We start from the raw sequence: 19,037 nt of genomic DNA, 5'->3' as shown, positions 1-19,037 counted from the left end.
CAGTAGCCAGAAAACCTGCAGTGATGAATGGAATACAATTCTGCTTTTAATCAAAGAAACATTAAGGAGAATTCAAGAATGGAGATGCTGTGGACTCAGTCCCGGGTCTGATGATAGTTTAATTACAACCAATGCTAATTATATACAGGGCAACCACTAAAGTTGATCATAAACACCATTTACATGCTTGGACAGGTTGTGCGCTTTTTTATCTATCTGTGTTCAAAAAGCTATCACACTGCCTCACATCTGCACATTTCCCCACACAAACACACACACATTCACACACCACTGTGTGAAGCAATTAAGGATTCAGGGTACTTTGACTGGGGTAACCAGGACTGTGTTTGATGATCTAAAACATTTTAGTGTAACAAACAGTCAGACAAACAAGAAATCAGGAAACCAACAGTTTGTGCACAAGTACACATTGTTTGCTAATGCTCTACCTGATAACAAAGTCAAGATTCACCCAGACACAGCTGGGCCCTTACGCTGATCCTTCTAATGGAAATCTTCTCTTTCTTTCTGTAATTAACAGTTTTTAAGGGCTATTATCATGGAAAATCAACTTGTTTGAGCTTATAGGTGCATTTTAAAAAAAAACCTGCACTCTGAGCACCAGCTCCTTCCAATCCACTAAAACGAGCGGGTTCTCACATTGTGAGGTAGAACAGTGAGAACAGCTTCTTCCAGGAAGAGTCTGTGCTGCCAGCACCGCCCCCAGGATAACGCACAAACAAACTTTCTCCATGGAGCTAGTGGAGATCGGCCAAACGCTTTCATTTTATATGAACAATGTGCACATCCAGCTTTGTTAAAGTTCAGACGTAGTTTGCTTTCGTGGATGAAACGCAGACACGCCGCCAAGGCCTGAGTTGATGTCATGAAATGGGAGGCACCCTCACGGGGAAAAAGGCGGAGCCTCGGAGATGGAGTCGTCTTATTTCTGGGTTGGAAATAAACTTGAAAAATAACTGACATTTCATTAAAAAAATTGTTTAGTCTGCCAAAAGCAATATATTGTTAGGTTTGGAGTTGCTGGACCCAAAAAGGCAGACGAGGACTTGGTTTGATTTAGTGAGTTTTATTGTAGGATGAAACAGATGATGTTGGGCGTTGGATTTTTGGTGTTGGTGTTGGTTCTTTTGGGTTTTTGTTCTTTGGAGGAGGATTCAGAGTTTCTTGCGAAATTTTGATCTGGAGGCTTGGGTTCTTGTGGCTTCGGTTCTGGTGGCTTTGGAGTGGACGTTGGCTTTGGCGTTGGCTTGGGCGTCGGCTTGGCTTGGTGTGGACTGTGGGCGTTGGCTTTGGCTTGACTTGGCTTGGCTTTGGATTTGGCTTGGGTTTCGGCGTAGATTTTAGCGTAGACTTCGGCTTTGGCCTTGGCGAGGGCTTTGGCGTAGGCTTTAGTTTGGCTTTGGCTTGGATCGGCGAGTCCTTCATTAGGGCAGACGAACCGACAATGGCTGGAGGGCCAGATGGACTAAATAGGGTCCCTGATTGGATGTTGAACAGGTGTGCAAGACCGGATCATCACGCAGGTGTGCGGGGACGACCCCGACGCCTGACATATATTATGATAAATATAGTTTATTCTGAAAGAAAAACGTGATATAGACCCTTAAAAAACTACACAACAGTAAAAACAGCTTCAGTGTCGCCTCACGCCCAGATCTGTGTGGATGGGAAACTTCTCGGTGCTGAGAACAGTTGCTGTAAACACACAAATATGTATGCGATAAGTATGATTGCTGTTTCCAAGAGGAAGTTCCAGCTCACGGATGATTAATAGAAGTGACTTCTAGTTGGTCTCCTTGCACTCTAAAAACATGCATCCTGTTTGTCAGAGACCTCTAAGGAATTCTGAGGAATTCTAAGCTGGTTAGCTGTAGTTAAATGTGGATCCAAACAGCCCTCTGTGTGATGAAAAACTATGAAAGTTTACTATGAATGTTTGGCGCTGCATTAAGCAGATCTGCTTCAAGTGAACATTTCATTTTTTTCAAAATACTTTCCATTATAACACAGACGGGACCACGGGAATGAATAAAGAAATTTTGGAGCACGTTTTTATTTGTTTTAAAAATGTTTTACTCTTTGACTAAAGTTATTTTGGACACATTTTGTTTATTGATAATGATATCTTGTGTAAATTAACAAACAACTGTGTGTTTTTTCCAAGTGGCATCATTGGCAAAAGAAACCCAGAACTATTTAGGTAATTCTCTCAAAACAAGAGGCAAATATGATTGAGCCTTAGCGCAACTGCGTACATTATTCAAACAAGTCAAAGATCTGCCAAAATAAATTACATTTTGTATTTGCACTCTAAAGGCGTGAAAAATGTTTAGAAATGAAAAAGGATCATTAGAAAAAAAAGAGTATCTTGGGAGTGACATTCATATATTCATGCATTTACTTTAAACTAAAGATACAGAAAAATTAAATACTTGTTTAGAGGTTTAAACATCTTTATGATAAATTGTACCTCATGTTTCACAGGACTGTGAACAAAAGTAATATGAAGACCATCATACATGACTGTCAATCAAGTTATTGCAGCCGTGTTCTCCAGAAAGCAGGAAGCAGCAGAAAAAGACTTCCTTTTTCTGAACTGTCCAGCATGATATGAAAGCGTGTGTGCATTCCAGCCTGCGACTAAAAATAGAACATCTGTTTCTCATAACTGCTCCAAACCGATGCATGGGAGTCTGCAGGCAAGCCTCTGTTTAAAAAGACCACAGACTGTCACTTTATGCACAGCCTTTTAGCTGCAGGCAGTTCTTTGGAGTTCCTTAGTGAAGGGGGAGCAATGCGTCAAGACCTGAAGCCCTTCTTTAACATCGCAGCAGAATAATAGAAAATGCTGAGCAATCGTCAGCCATAGCTTCCAGAACATTCATGTGGAGGAAGCCAATAGAAAATGACGTTTGTATTCCGAAGCTCAATATTATTTACAATTTGAGTTCTTCCTGTGTTTGCTGCACAATTATTGAGTTTAGTGATTTGCAAATAAACGATTGCTTAAAGCAAAAAGCAGACACGCTGTTTTGATCTTCTGCATGTTGACCAAATAAAGCCGACTGTTTGACAGTCCTCTTCCAAGTGCCAAGCCGGAGAAAACAACTCGGAGCACTGCAGTTTGTTCAATGACAAATCTATGATGAGAAATAATAATACCCTCCTGATGGATTTTCCTTCTATAGCTTTATTCCTACCAATTTATTTCCTTTAAGTCACAAACAAAATACATTTGCATCAATACAATAGAAAATGGCTTCAGTTCCAAGCACACATGTAGCAAATGAGCAGGAATCAGATTCACTGGTGAAAATAAAAATTTCAAATATCTAGATTGATTAATACAGAAAACTGTCAATTCTCAAATTAGCTTTGAATTGTTTAACCTGTGATACCACATTGTTTTATAAAAAGAAATAAAAAGCACCCAAAAAGCCAAAGACTGTGGAACTGTTCCACATTAAGAGGGTTTTTGATTTCAACAGAAATCCAGGGACTATGAAGGTTTATCAGAGTCAAAAGATGTGTATAAATTAGAAAAATCAAAAGGAAAATGTGATCTATTTTATTTATCTTTGTCCACTCCAATCATTTTTGATCTATTTGAAACCATTTTTGGCACACTGTAATGGTAAAAGCAAAAAACATAAATAATTATGATATATCTATCCAAGAGCAAAACTCAATAAATACTTTTTGTTAATTTGTATTTGCAAATGCTGCTGTATCTGGAAAGCTCTTATTGTCAGCTTTCCTTTTGGTTTGTTTCTAAAATAGAAATCCATAAAAACGAAGTTATTCGCAGTCTATACTGTCCAAAAATATTTAAATGTTACTTTGTAACATTGTTATATCAATGGGTTATATCAATATAAGCAAAGTATATTATTTTATGTAAATAATGTTAATCAATGTTATAGCCATAGGTTACATCAATGGTATAAAATGTTCTGAAAATTTATAAATATATATGTTTAAATATAACAGGGTTCTATCAGACTTGAGACACCTTTAATCGTGAATTGGTGCTGAAATAATTTATTTAACTGAACATAATTTAAAACATGCATTATGTTGGTTGCAGCATTTCCCTTCTTACCACTTCCTTCTTCAGGACCAGTTGTACAAAGTGCCAACATTCCCTTCTCGGATTTGAAGCCAACCTGAAGGTTGCTAATGTTGCAGTTCCTCTAAAGATCATTGAGGGCTTGTTTCTAATGAGAGCAATACTCCGTTGACTCTTGTGTCAAGAAATTCAACGCAAAAAATTCTTCCCAAAATTAAGTGTTGAAACTGTCTGTGATGTACATTTCTCATTCTTTTCTATTTACAAGTGTGTGTCTTTTTATTTTATTACAGCTAAAAATATGCATAGTTGTTCCACTTCTCTGTATGCATGTTTTAGCATCTGCCTAGAAGTGAAGCTTAGAAATGTACTCTGTCCGTTCTGAGAGCCTATTTGAAATAAGTTAGAATGCTTCACTTGTTATACCTTTCAACCCAACTCAACTGCCAGGTTTTTAGAGTGTTTACCACCTCTGTGAGTAAATGTGAGTGGCACTCACACTGACACCTTGGTGTTTATGTGAATCAGCTTACATAGTTTCAATCTCAAATTGAACCACTTGCCACAAAGACTGTGAATCATACTACGCATTTTTATTTAGCTACATGAACAAACTCCTCAACACTCCTGACCATGAGTGGAGCTGTGGAAGGATGCCAGGTTTGGACGAAACCCAGCTGTTGAAACCATTTAATACCTACATCATAGAAAATTACTGATAATAGCTTAGTATCTACAAAGAAGAAATATCTTCCTCCCACATTTCAGTAGAAAATTTATAAAGGAGTTCAGTGCTCCAACAGCTGATAACAAATGTGCTCCACCACTATCAGCTGCCTGCGCCTGTCTTTTCTCAGTTCTGAATATATTTCTCACTTCAACCCAGTCTTTTATTTATCTCAATCTTTGGCCACAAATCCATCCTCACATGAACTACCCTCAGGTTAGTTTTCACCTGCGTTACGTGAGACCACAGAAAATGAAGGAATGAGCATGTCAGCCCAGTACAATAATGTCAGCATGTGTGGGCCTGTGGGCTATTGCACACACACTCAGAAATGTTCCCATGACAAAATGTTCATGCAGCAATGACAGGCCAAAACTGTTTGCTTTCTTAAGCCACAGCAACAACTGCCCTGATGGGGGGATACAGGGGGTATAATGATTAATCGAAGAATCCAACCAGATCAATCCAACTAAACCATTATAAAATTATGTTAAAATGAAACAAATTGGCTTTAATTGATCTTGGAAAATACCAATTGGAAAAAACGACCAAGTGTCATCACAGTGAACAACACACGTGATGCAGCAAAAAATGATCAGTCCATCATTCCAGTCCATCAGTAAATAACAAGTGAGAGTAAAGTAAGGCTGCTGTAGGTGAGACGCAGGCAGATATTACCGATTCTTCATTTATTTTATCGTCCCCCCTCCAGAAACCTCCACATTGCACAAGGAGGAATGGAACAGAGCCCGTTAGTGCTGTTCACGTAATAAGTGCATGCTCCTTTTGTGTTTTTTGCGTGCAGCCTGACTGTTAGAAAAAAGGAAATGAAACAGTATAGTTTGTGTGGACATCCTACGGGTACTTACTTATCACCTACAAACCCCGTCCGTGCAACATTTGCAGACAGTTAGCAAGGAGCCAGTACTCCTGCCTTACTAGCGACTAGAGTGTGTCGTAAGAACACCGTACTATAGCATCACCCGTACACCATAAGTGTGTGCAACACTTTCTAAATACTTTATGATACTCTTACCACATGACAATGGTACAGTACATTTTTATACAAGCCTTAAGCGACAATTTTCCATAGCCTGGATCTTCCAAAAACCCACAGCACCTGTACAGGTAACTCTCATACATGTGCATGTGACCAAGACTTTGAAAAAAGGCGGGAAATGGAACAGAAACTGTAATATTCATCTAAAAGTGTTGCTGACATAAAGTCCCTATTATATAAAAGCAAACTTTTAGGGAAAGGACATGTGCAGACAGTACATACTATTGACAGTATATAATGAACTGGTCTGAACAACCTTTTTCCCCGGCATTCCAAATAGGAACTACCCGCTGGTCCCAAAAGGCCAAAATCCCGTAGACGTCTATAGAGAAATAAACAGCTATTACTCAGTTATTATGTTCGTCAGAACATAGCTTTTATTAACATCTTCTAGTTGATCCTATTTTTTTTCATGATATTTTTGCCGTAGCGCAAGTTTTTCAAGTTAAAAACTGACCAGTCAGAGGCCTCAATAAAAGTAAGTGGTCTTGCATTGAACTTTCAAAGTGTTTGACTGACAGATTCTCCGAAGCACGCTTTAAGTGGTAGGTGTGGCTTTCTTACATGCTCACTTCTGATTGGAGAGAGTGGTTTCCATAGAAATGTAGACAAGACCAACACGGACCAATTACTGAGGATGACTGGTTCCAATACAGCGAAGGACATATCTGGGAAAATTGACTTTATTTACTTGAAACTGGAAGCAAGACATTTTCTATGAGTGACATCACACAGGATCTGTCCAATTATATATTACAGAGCTAACGTATGTAAGATGCAGTGTTAAGGTAATGCAAGGTAGTCGGAAAAGTTTGTCTTTCCACGACAGGACCACATGTAGAGACAAACAACTATATATGTTCACAATCACTTTTGAGGAGTGATATCACATCATCCCTTTGTTGACTTTCTCTACCGCTAGCTTAAAGCCCCTCACAAGCCCAGGCTAACATTATCAGTGCAACATAAATGGTGAGCAATATTGGAGCTATCCAGCCATACAGTTTTGAGTAAGATACCAGTTCAGACGAGGAAAACAAAGATGTACATGAATCTATTTGTCTGTAAATGGATGCATCAGAATGGAGCAGAGCAGGGAGCTTGTGGTCCACTTCTTTCAGTTGTTTTATCACTACTGAGAGCTTTTTCAAACAGCATTTTTTTAATCTTCTCCTGATTTTCCACAGTTTGAAAACAGAAATACTTTATTTAATTTTAATCTGAAATTCTTTATATGTGTCTTCCGTCATGAGAAAAATGCAACAAGAACATGTTAAAAACAACAAAAACACGATTTTCATTGGAGTGAGTCATCATAGGGTTGGAAGACATTTTACTGCACTGTTGCTGCATCCAGGAAACGCTGCTGGATATTTGAGGCCAGTCCTGAGCATTTCATGAGACACTATTGTATGTCTTGAAAATTCTCATCTATTCAAGGATCTCATCACAGTATTGTCTCAGAGCAAATTAACTTTAAAGTTTTAACTCAATAGCAAGTTGACCCCCCACCCTGAAGTTAGAATTGAAGAGGTCACAACAAAACTTCTCCCAAATGGATGTTCCGTTGCTGTGAAGAGCAGAAATTCTATGATGAGATAAAGTGACACCACCCTGATCACAATTAGTACACGATAGGAAGGACACAGCCCACAGACACTATGTCATGGAACAGTGCTCAAAACTCTCTGGGACTGCAGGAACACATCTCTCTAAGTTGCTTAAAACAATGCTTTTTGAGAGTGTAACTGAAGAGTGTACATGTTATTCTTGAGCTGATATTACATTAGTTTTATTTCATGTTTCATGTTTGTTTTTGTGTGTGCCAATGCCGCTTGGCAAGGTCTCTCTAAAAAAAAAAAAACATTTTATCTCAAGGGACTTCCTGGAATAACAAAGATTACCGATAAATAAATAAATATAAAAAGCACCAGTCCACTCTTTAATAAATAGATTTGTAAAGAAAACGTTTTAAATGAGAGAAATATTAGATATCCTTTGCACTGCTACCATAAAGGCCATTCACCAAGAGTCTGAAACACTTGACCCTTTGCTCTGTTGTCGTTCCATGATCTGTATTAGATAAATGCTGCCCACATAACCACCCCTTATGTTAATCAATAGTTTTACAGAAAGAAATGGGTGCTCCAGAGACACAAGCTGAGTGATCTCTAAAATGTGTTTGTCTAAATGATACCTTTTCTGCATTCTACCTGTTCCAAAGGCAGTCAGCTGCTTATTCATTTATCTGAAAAGTTAAAAAGTTGAATAAAAACCAAACAAAATTTTCACATCAGACTTTACAAAAGCGGAAAGTTGTAAACCATTGTCTTGATTCTTTTCAATCTTTTATTGGTTCCAAATGGACCATTCTGGCATTCATTAGAAAAACATTAAAAAGCTAAATGACAATCTAATTTACAGTTTCTAATCTGAGCCCTGATGTTATGAACAACAGTGAACATGTAATTAGTTAGAGTAAGTAGATATCTGGAGGTGACTGCTGGGTGTGTCAGAATCCCACTATCTCCTGGTCTGATGTTTGCTCTTCCTTATTGAAAAACACTGCTGAGTAAAGGAGGGGACAGATTCATTAAAATCTCTCATAAACCAGACGACAACAAGCAAATATGTCAGACGACTAAGACTATCACATCAAACTGTTGTAGGAACAACACGTTTTTTTAATGCCATCATCACAACATTGTATTACACAGTGCAGCAGTGATGTGCCACATACTTACCTTCAACGGCAAACACACTGTTGATGCACAATAGGAGGAAGCTTGAGGTAACTCAAGGTCATTCAATGAAGCACCAGTGGAACAACCACAAGACTCTATACTAGATACTCCCACATTTTTCAAAGATGTTTTGTGTAATTGTTGTCTCCAGCAAAAACAGTTCCAGTGCATTGGTCAGCAGAGCTATCTGTATGTCTTCTCTACACTGAGGCTACAGTCCAGTTGCTGAAAGTAAAATCTTGACTCATACGTAGCTGAAACATGAACTTCCATTTTTCAGGTTCCAGCGCACGCATTGCTGGACCAACAGAAACAAACGGCAGTCATAGCAGGCCTTCCTACAGTACTGAGAGCCTGGAGGCTGACAGCAATCTGTCTGTTCTAAAGTCTATAAGCAGAGCATTGTCGGCCATATTGTTCTGCAAATCTGAAGAAGACAACCTACCTAACAAAAGTGATGACAAAGAACGCTCACTTTTGCTGCCCGCCTCAACATAATTCCTCAGTTAGATGCGCCCGTATGTGGGTTGATCCATACAAGTGATGTGGGTCTTTGGGTTGTCCAGACCTTTTGAGGGTCAAAGAGAGGAGAAGCTGCATAAGGTGAACGCACGTGTCTTGCAGTTCCTTTAAGGCTTGTGCGGCCACCTTAAGGCACATCATACAAAATGGAACATACCATTGTTGTGCATGTGGTAAATGTATCTTGAAGTATTTGTAAGGATAATGTAAGTGGCACGCACTCAGCCGCACTCATTAGTCATGTAAGGGTTAATGGCCGATGAAGTGAGCATTATCACTTTTTAACGCAAGCCGTGGAAACCTGAACAGTCCGACACAGTTGCTTCCGGGAAGTAATTAAAAAGTGATAATGCACACTTCGAAGGCCATTAACCCGATTATACCATGGTCACTTACAAAAGCAATACATATTAACCAGTTTTTAGTCCTTAATTCTTGTTTTTTTTTTCTGACTTGGATCGAGATTATATAAGATTATATATATATGCTGATCTTTCCGATGGGTTGAATAAAGCATCAGTTCAGAGAGAAAGTTCACCTCTTACCGCTTGTTTTTGTCCAAATGATGAAGTAAAAGGTTGTTGTAAAGAAGCCGGCGCAGTGATACAAAACATTTAAGCTAGGTGACCGGAACTTCTTCTTTCACCGTGCGGTTATCCTGTGGTATATCACTTTTTAATGCACACCCAGCAGCCAATCAGAATCGAGTATTCACCCTAACCATGGTATAATAGTAAGGTTTGCGCACTATATCCTTACTGACTGTGCACTAATGCTTTACGCACGGGTGTGCAGGTGATACATAGGTGCCTGCAGGACACCCGTAGGGTCCCTGCACAAACTACAATGATTGTCGAATCAGAGCGAGCAATGTGTGTGCGAATGTGAGCATTAAGGCTCCTAGCAGAGTGTGCAGTGTTTTGGGGGGGGGGGGGGGGGGGGGGGCGTGACGAAAAGAAAAATTGATACGACATACGTCTCACCAACTATACCCTTACGTGTTGTTTAAGTGTTCTCTACGACCTGTCAGCATACCTGAAAAAAAAAGTACATTTTCGCTCTACAGGCTTACTGAGTGGTCACCAGTCATAAAATCTCATGTGAGCCACCTGTGTGCCCCATACAGGTTGGCTCATTTTTCACCCGCAGACAGCCTGACTCCACCCATAAGAGCAGTGTGACTAGGCATCATCTTTTTGGCATTGGCAGAGAAAGTTCGATAATTTCTTTAAGTTGCAACACGCAACAATAGTTCTTTATTCAACAAATTTATGTTTCTTACAAATGTGACACTAATTAAAAGAAAATAAAAGGCTTTCCAACTGTATTAGGAGTAATGTAACTACAAAAAATGACCATGCAAAGTTTTATGCAAATCCCCAATCTAGACACATTTAAACACAGAATGTAACATGCTTTGTTCTCATTTTTTAACTCAATCCCCCCAGTGAGAGAGATGTATAATATATAAAAAAGGGTGAAAATATTCTGGGTATGGAATAAATCAGCTTGGAAGACCATTCTGCTTATTCAAAACTAGCTAAGTACACTCTTCACTAACGTGTCTCTTTAGACCAGAACCTTCTTTCTATTTGGTCCAGAATGAAACCTTCATGTTTAAAACTCTTAAACATTTGTGACTAACATCATAAAATATGTATGTTTGGTTCACCAAATAAACTCAATTTTGCTCATTTTTAAACACTGGGACTTCTGTGAGTAACAATGAGCTCCACTCCCTCAACACAGGATTGTTCTGTGTTTTCTATGCTGAAGGAGTTAAAGGAACCTCTCATAAGCTGTGTTTTTACTACACAAATGCAGAAAACTTCATCAAAATTCTAGAAATAAAAAACCGCCCCACAAGTTCCTGATTACACTGTTTCCATTAAATTATAATTATGCGAATAAACACAAACCAACGTATGCGATTTTTCAATAAAAAACACGGCGACAGATGTGAACAATACATTCAAATTTCTGCCACGACCCGATTGGGCGATTTTATCATTGAAAATCCAATCAGCGCAATTTCATAGTCCATGAAAACCCAGCTATAGATGCTTTCTGTTTTTATCTGATAGTAAGAATCTTTTGTGAGGATGATGCCAAAAAGGAGCTCTGATCTGTGGCAGAGACCTGGAGAATGTCATTGTCCTGTCTTTTTACCAAGTCGGAGGAGGGAGGAAGAAAAAACGGGAAGAGGGAGGAATGAGAAAGTTCTGATGAGGAATTTTGTCTAAGGCATGGAAGGAGGAAAAGGCGAAGCCAGACACTCACTTGTTGGAAAAATCTTGATACGGCAAGACTAAGAATGTGCAGTGCATACCTCTGAAGCTTTCCCATCTCCTCTGAGGGGAGCAGGTGGTGGCTGCTCTGCCCCCCTTCCTGACCACAACCCTCCAGCCAACAGAGCCAGCAGCTCCTGCCCACACTGCTGCCTCCAGCATTAGCTATGCTTCGGGAGAAAAAGCCATGTGGAGCTACACAACACATCACAGACCACACCAAACTGTGGGCGTTTTTGCTTCTTTTCTTTTGCACCATGCACTTACTTCCTGTGGAGGGTTTGAAACCAATGAAGCAATGCTCCTTCTGAAAAGAGGCTAACATCGAAACCCTCCCACAAAAATCGCTACACTTATCAGCTAGATTTATTCCAATGTGCTGCATTGTTGAAGAGTTTGGATTAAAAAAGCCCTGAACCATTTCTGCCTGCACAACTATGAGGTCCAAACATGATATAAGCCTCGCTCAATCCAGCTTGAACTTGTTACAGACATTCACTGGCTGCTGAAGCCCACAACACACTCACAAAAACACACACACACACAAAGAAAAACCCCGGAGGCTTACCTCACTTTGCAGCGACCAACAAGCGGCTCAGCAGCCCATCACACAGCGTTCCTCTGAACAAAGTTAGCAGCACCAGGACAAGCAACAGGCGAGAATAGTGGGACAGCAGCAAAACACAATGATTAGAGGAAGAGCGGGAGGAAGAAAGAACACCCCAGGGGGGGTGGGGGGAGAAGCACAAGTGGGTGACCACTAAAAGAGAGCTGGCTGCAGCTGACAGGGTCCCAATTTCTAATAGTCTGAGCAGGGGGGGGGGGGGGGGGGTATTTAGAACTCGCTACTCCGCCTGCCTGCTTCCCTCCAACATGACGTCAGCAGAGTCACATGATCTTGCTCTTTCTGTGTGTGGGAAATAAGAGTGGAGGCGAGACAGCGAGAGGGGGGGCGCTAACAGAGACAGAGAAGCCAGTGTTGCCATGGTAACAGGCACTGCACCACAACCATTTCAACAGGTCAACTGACAAACACACATGGATTTTTATGTGAAGACACTGTCAAGAGGCAAGCTCATCATCTACTTCGACAGACCTGGTCTGAGGGAGCAAAGCGGCTCCTGCTTCCTGTGTTTGTTCCCTCACAGGCAGCATGTGCAATCAGAAAACAAATTTGCAGGAGACAATCTGCTCCTTTGAACTTGTGGTTGCAACCCATACACCAGATGTTGCATGGTTTCCTATTGAGGGTGTCCTCTCACTGTGCTACAAGGATCTTTTTTATTACCTATGTTAAAACCAAAACCTTATCATGACACTGTCCTGTCAGAAAGGGGGTTTTCACACAACAACAACAACTCTCTAGGAGTTTCCTCCATCTGATGTTAACACAAAGTGAACAAAAAACTTGAGGATACAAAATAAACCGAAATCAAATCTGAAGTTTTTAGCTCTAATTTAAAGTCAAGTCTACAAACGTTGTGGTTAACATGAATTGTTAAGGGTCAATAATAATAATAATACAACACATGGTCAGTATATGTTTCTAGGAAGGATGCCACAGGTCTCAGTTTAAAGACCCACTCCAATGAAAATGGTGTTTTGTTCTTGTATTCAGATGCTTCTACCTGCAGATAAATAGATCTATGTTTGTCTTTGTTTTCCTCATCTGAGCTGGAATCTGGATCTAAACTGTACGGATGGATAGCTCCACTATTGCTCACTAATTTTGTTGCACTGCTAATGTTAGGTTGGGGTTGCGAGAAAGCTAGCAGGAGAGTGTGTAAACAAAAGCTTGATGGAAAATAAAGTTCAGGTCACTGCGTGACAACAACGCTTTTATAATAGATCAAAATATGACTGGAGTGGGACTTTAAAATCCCTCTATGACAATTTAAAAAAAAAATCCCAGTGGTGTTTTAATTATGATTATGAAGTTATAGGGGGGCCATCCGTGTGTGAATGTGCACAAGCTCCAGGTGGAAAAACAATAATAATACTGTAAGGCTAAATGTTTGTGATCTTTTGTAATCTTATTGTGTTTATTTTCATTAGCCCAAATAATGCAAAGAGTTCAAAACAACATCAATTCTATCAAAAGATATGTATATCTATGAGTTAACAAAAAACAAAGAGAGAGTGAGGATTAAAACACGACTTCAGGGACACAGAAAACCAGTTCTTATGGTTCACATCAGCCTTTGGCTTCCACTCTGGAAGACACTCCAAAGTCCGTGTCGAGGCTGGCAACCATCAGACGAACCCAAACACAATTTGATCTGAACTTCAGCTGAATGACGTTTTGGGGAAGACTTCCTGCATGAGGCTGGGGTGTGCTCAGGGGGAGGGAAACACTGCCACAGAGGCACTGCCCCATCCTCCACACCCTCACTCAGCGCTGCAGATGCAGTCTGCTCGTATAAATCTCAAAAGCATCTGTTGGCCAGCTGAATGGGGCACAGAGGGGCCCAGAGAGGGAAGTGGGGGCTAGGTCACTCATGTGAAAATCCCCCTCACCCCCACAAGACCACAGTGAATAAGGGTATGTGGAACAGTGTGGGAGGAACCACGAAGGCAGATGGCAAAGGCAAAGTGCAGGAAAAAGTCATTTGATGAAGTTTGTAGCTGAAATAAATATCATTATAAATGCTGAGATAACAACGGAGATATCAGAAAGGAGGGCAGAAAAATATAACAAGCAAGGATGTTGCATTGACAGAAAAGCTGGTGGTTAGGTGACTCAGCAGTCCGGTAAGGATTATTGAACAGATCAGAGAGGGAGGAGACATCTGGTTGATAATTATGTCATCTGTTTCTTTCCTTTTTTTTTATTTTTTATTTTTAAACAGTCAGCCAATTTATAACTACTCTACTAAATTTTAATTACCTGGACTTCACAGTGACTGGCTTTCAGTAGGAAAAACATTGGAGATCCTGGTGAAAATGAAAATTATGAAATAATGAATAAGTAAAAACATAAACATCCTCCTTCTCATTTGTGTGGGGTGAGTCAGTGCATTTGACTCAACAAGCTCATGCATTGTGAGACTTTTTCCTAGGATGCAGGGTGGGTAAGTGGTATCAGAGGGAATTCCTTCCTCCTGAAAACTTGGGAAGCAGCCGCACGGATTGAAGTGAAAACAAGCTGGTCGTCCAAGGAAACCCCTTAGAAGCTGTTCTGAAAAACAAACACGTCCTGCAAAAGGACTTAAGCCAGAGTTGTAACAAATGCAACTCAAGAGGGAAAAGTGCCACACGCAGTGGAGTGCGGCTTGTGCAGTTCCACTGAAGATGATGACCTTTTGACAGTGGTGGCCCATCAGGGCCTTCAAGGCCTTCTCTGAAAGCCTAAAAATATCTGAATCATGTGTTAAGTATATTTTGTCCTTATTTGCCAGGAAGGCACTGTCCGTTCTGAAGGTCTTGTGATGCAAAATCATTGTCGGTCATTCATTTTTTTCAACCAATCAGATTTCGAGTTGGTGTCAGCAGGGCCTTCTAGCAGGCTTAGGCAACGTCACAGTATTCAGTCCTTCTTATTGGACAGAAGTTTCAGGACTACAGTTTGACACAGGGCCACTGAGCACTTTTTGATCTGTCTCAGTTGAAAACAGCTGACTGTAATGTCCGCCATGGATGAATTAGCAGGAAAATCTCCCACTGATCTCCTTGACTTCCTTCCTCAGAAAAATCTGAGTGAATCATGAAGCAGCTGTACAGATTTGTGTGTTTGGCTCTGACCGTCCCTGTGTCCACTGCATCTGTCAAGCGGACATTTTTGGCTCTAAAGTGAATTCAAACCTACGCAGAATCACAACTGGACAGACTCGAGTCTCAGCACTGGCCTTGATGGAATAGAAAAGGACTTCTTGATGGAACTGAAGACCATGATCTACATGACAGGGTGTTCGAACTGTTTTTAAGGGAAGAGAGGAGGATGGATTTTATCTTCAAACAATCTGATTTTTGGATAAGTGAAATGATAAATATCATAATAAATACTGTTCCAAATGTATGTGGTTATTTTCAGTGTTTTTTGCTGGCTGAAGTTGCATAACGAGATTTGTTTAATGTTTTGTTCATTCCATTTATTTAGATTTATATTGGCTACAGGAATTTCAAAGTGCAACGCAAAGCTCGTTTATGCATTATAAAATGTTTAATGAGGGGTTAAGGATTCAGACGTAGCACTACTGAAAGCCCGGGTAGTCAATGCAAGGTCCACCACTGCCATTTAAGATCTTTCAATAGTCAACAATCTGGCAGGACATTCTGCGACTTAAAACAAGTCAAATATTCAAAAACTGCAGAAACTCTATAATGAAACAGAACAAGCTCTGCAGTGAGTTTTTTTGCGATGAACTATTTTAACAGAATCCTTTTTGGAAGCTTATTTATTTACAAAATAAAACGTGTGGTCAAATGAAGTTGTTACTTCTAAATTATTTGTTTTTGGGGTGACGTGCCAATGCAGCGCTTTACCCAATACCCTAAAGTGAAAATAACCTCCTGATGTCCATGAAGATCACATTTTAGACACCTGACTTATGACTGTCAAACAATATAAACGCCTGGTGGGACCTTTCTGAATTTACACCTGTTTATATCCAAAGCTGAAAAATTAAAAGAAAATATTTTGCAGAAAGCAGAGGAGGGACATACAAGGAAGAGCTAAACATCACACTCTGAAGACAAAATATGCTGTAAGGATGTTCTGTTATAAAATTCTCCAGATAGTGACAGTTTTCTGAAATTTCTAAAGTTAATACAACTTGTAAACAAGTCCCACTCATTAAAGTCCTCTCTAGATCTATTCTGAAAGTTTTATCAGTGGTCTTTTAATTATGATGATGCTGTTTTTAGCCCAAAAAAAAAGACATTTTTTTGAGACATAGTTTCTGCAGAGCGGCAGGAGTCCATTAAAAATTCACCTCTTAGTTGTGGGCGGGTCTGCTGGCACAGTGTAAGCCTGAGCTGATCAACCCGTTCTTGACATTCTCCCACTAGCTCACAGCCCCTCACAACCCCAACCTAATATCACTGGAGCAACAAAAATGGCGACTAATATTGGAGCTATACAGACGTACAGTTCTGATCCAGATTCCAGCTTAGACGAGGAAAACAAAGACGTTCATGGATTTATTTGTCTGCAGGTGGATGCATCAGAGTTGAGCAAAGGTTAATTTTTCTTTATATATGTTTTCTATTATAAGAACACAAGAACATATTAAAAACATCAAAAAAACAATTTTCATGAAGGTGGGTCTTCAAATTTTAAACATTAAACATGGTAAATGTGAGAACATTGCATATGTGCGTGAGCCTGCTTTGCTGGATGATTTAAAAATATTTCTGAAAAAAGATAGTTAGGAGCAACAGGGGTGTGAATGTTTGCTGACCTCTGGGCCCAGCAGCTAAGGCCAGGAGAGGAAGAGGAGCGCAGGAGAGGTGGCGGAGAGGAGTGCACTGTGCACAAAAACACCCTTTACATATGTGACATTGGCAATATAATATAACTGTCCGCCTTAGTTAACTGGTTCCATATCAGCCCAGGTCATCCAGAAGACAAACAATCCGGCAATGATGGACATGTGATACCTTACAGTATGTGTTCGTAATCTTTCCCTCTGGTATTTCAGAATATTTTCTTGACCAGAGAAGATGTCTTCTTCTTTCAGTCATCTTTTGTGGTCTCACAGCTTCCTCCTTGTAACACTGACTGCAGCCATTTCTGTGTCAAGTCAGTGTGCACACACTTTTCAGACATGCACGATATAGACACAACAGCCACTGCAATACTCAATCATGTTTAATAAATAAAATGTACCTATTTGCATCTACTACTCCTCTTTGTGGGTTAGGCAAAATATGCCCGTTTCACTGACGCAAATAAGTAAGTTAACTGTAACCAGATTTTGCACAAGTTTTAAAATGTGCTTGTTTTTTCTCAGATATATATCAGATCTATGAACGAGCAGGCAAGGGTGGCATTTGATGTCATCTAAGGGTCCAGCATGAATGACAAGAGAAGGAGCAAAGCGGGATCTCTCTTACAGGGCTATGAAAGGGACTTGTGACAGCTGTAGGCTTATGTGCAGAGAGCTGGGATTTTAATCCCTACATCTGGATTGGATGTATTAGATAACAACAGATTACAAACGGAACATCCAGTGCCACAGGGCTAAAAAGGTTTAGACCTCATCGAATCATATTGCATTCAATAAAATATAACTTTGTTCTTACTATTTATGTATTAAAAAATAATAAAAAAAATAAAAATTTAAAATTTATTTCTGTGATTTTTGTTTTAATATTTTTAGAAAGTACAAAAGCAAAAAACTAAACAGGCTGGGCACTAACCTCATCTGCTCATGAAAACTATAAGATGAGCTGGAATTAAAAGTTGAAAAGCCACAACGTGTCCGTCACATTGACCAGTATGTACTGTTTATTTACTTTGTGTGTTAGTCAATCTCAAAATGAATATTGGGCACAAAGCAGCGAAGTCTGGGTTTTTTTAAAGACATGTTTTGATAAAATTGTACAATTGTACATGTGTGCGTGCACATGCGCGTGCAAAAAGACCGTTTCATAAGTCACATTTTAAGTTTAACCACAATTGAAACAAATCTTTATATCTTTAGTTGTATTAACAATTGTACATTGTACAATTTTTAATACAACTGTTTTGTTTTTCAGAAAACCCAACTTTCAATATCATTTCTTCTGTTTTTTGAGATCAGTTGTAGTCCTTTTAACAATAATGAGTATTCATGATGTTTTTTGAGGTTATTTATGGTGAGTTACTGAGAAACTGATAAAAGGAATGGACTCGAAAACTGATGCTTTTCTGAGGTGTTTTTGCATACTTTATTGACGGCCCCTGTCTACCTCTGCAGCTTCAACCGCATCAATATCAAGGCAAACTCCAGTTGTAACTCTTTTCACAAACAGTTCATAGCACATAAAGGGAAAGTCTGTGGCACAGACACATTGTGGCTTTTTTTTTAAACATGACAAAATGAGAACGAAGACCAAACGTGTTTTTTTTACCCCCTACTACCCCGGTTCATGATGTTCACACTAAGACCACATACCTAATAATGGATCCAAAAAGTACTCATCATCAGAACCAGCATATATCATTTCTATTTGAAGAGTTTTGAACAGGATGCTTTTGAAGGTATACTTTGGCTCTGTTGAAATGTTAACTCATGTTGATTTTTTTGTGAGCCATTACGTGTGTGGTAGCTACGAGAAAATAAACATCTACAGCTGCATTAGTCCACAAACTTTAATAGTATAACTAAGAAGTATCAACAAAGTCTAAAAACAGGCTTCTTGTGGTTATGAAACAAGTACGACTAATGGTTCTGTCATATGTGGTGATGATGCAGTTTTTGCAGTTGGTTAAGCTGAGCAGCACATGGCAGCGTCACATGTTCCACTTCCCTCATATGTCTCTATTGACAGGGACTACAGATGTGTCTTCTTGCTAATAATTTTAAATAAAAAACGTGAAAGAATTTAAATGGTCAAAAATTGGTTCAGTTAACGAATAAACAGATTATACATGCATTAAAGATGATTTTTATTTTTGATTTAC

General features: G+C 39.5%; 1 protein-coding gene across 13 annotated transcripts in view; it reads right to left on the bottom strand.

The window, feature by feature from the left end:
• The window catches only part of ncalda (neurocalcin delta a), a 71,887-nt gene that overhangs the window by 30,966 nt on the left and 21,884 nt on the right, over positions 1–19,037 (bottom strand). Inside the window, exons 1-2 of one of the 13 annotated variants that reach the window (XM_020709932.3) lie at positions 12,000–12,318; positions 9,067–9,189 (exon numbers count right to left, since the gene is read on the bottom strand). The exons of 6 other annotated variants lie outside the window; for them this stretch is intronic. The gene's annotated coding sequence lies outside the window, so the exon portion shown is untranslated. Of the gene's footprint in view, positions 1–9,066; positions 9,190–11,423; positions 11,618–11,999; positions 12,320–19,037 lie in introns of those variants that run through there. 6 more of the 13 variants (XM_078933827.1, XM_078933828.1, XM_078933826.1 and 3 more) reach the window with 6 other exon arrangements.

The sequence above is a fragment of the Oryzias latipes genome, chromosome 16, assembly GCF_053564925.1.
Source record: "Oryzias latipes strain Hd-rR chromosome 16, Olatipes_Hd-rR_3.1".
NCBI lineage: Eukaryota > Metazoa > Chordata > Actinopteri > Beloniformes > Adrianichthyidae > Oryzias > Oryzias latipes.
The sequence above is the reverse complement of the archived record's forward strand: the minus strand, read 5'-3'. Positions and strand labels throughout refer to the sequence as shown.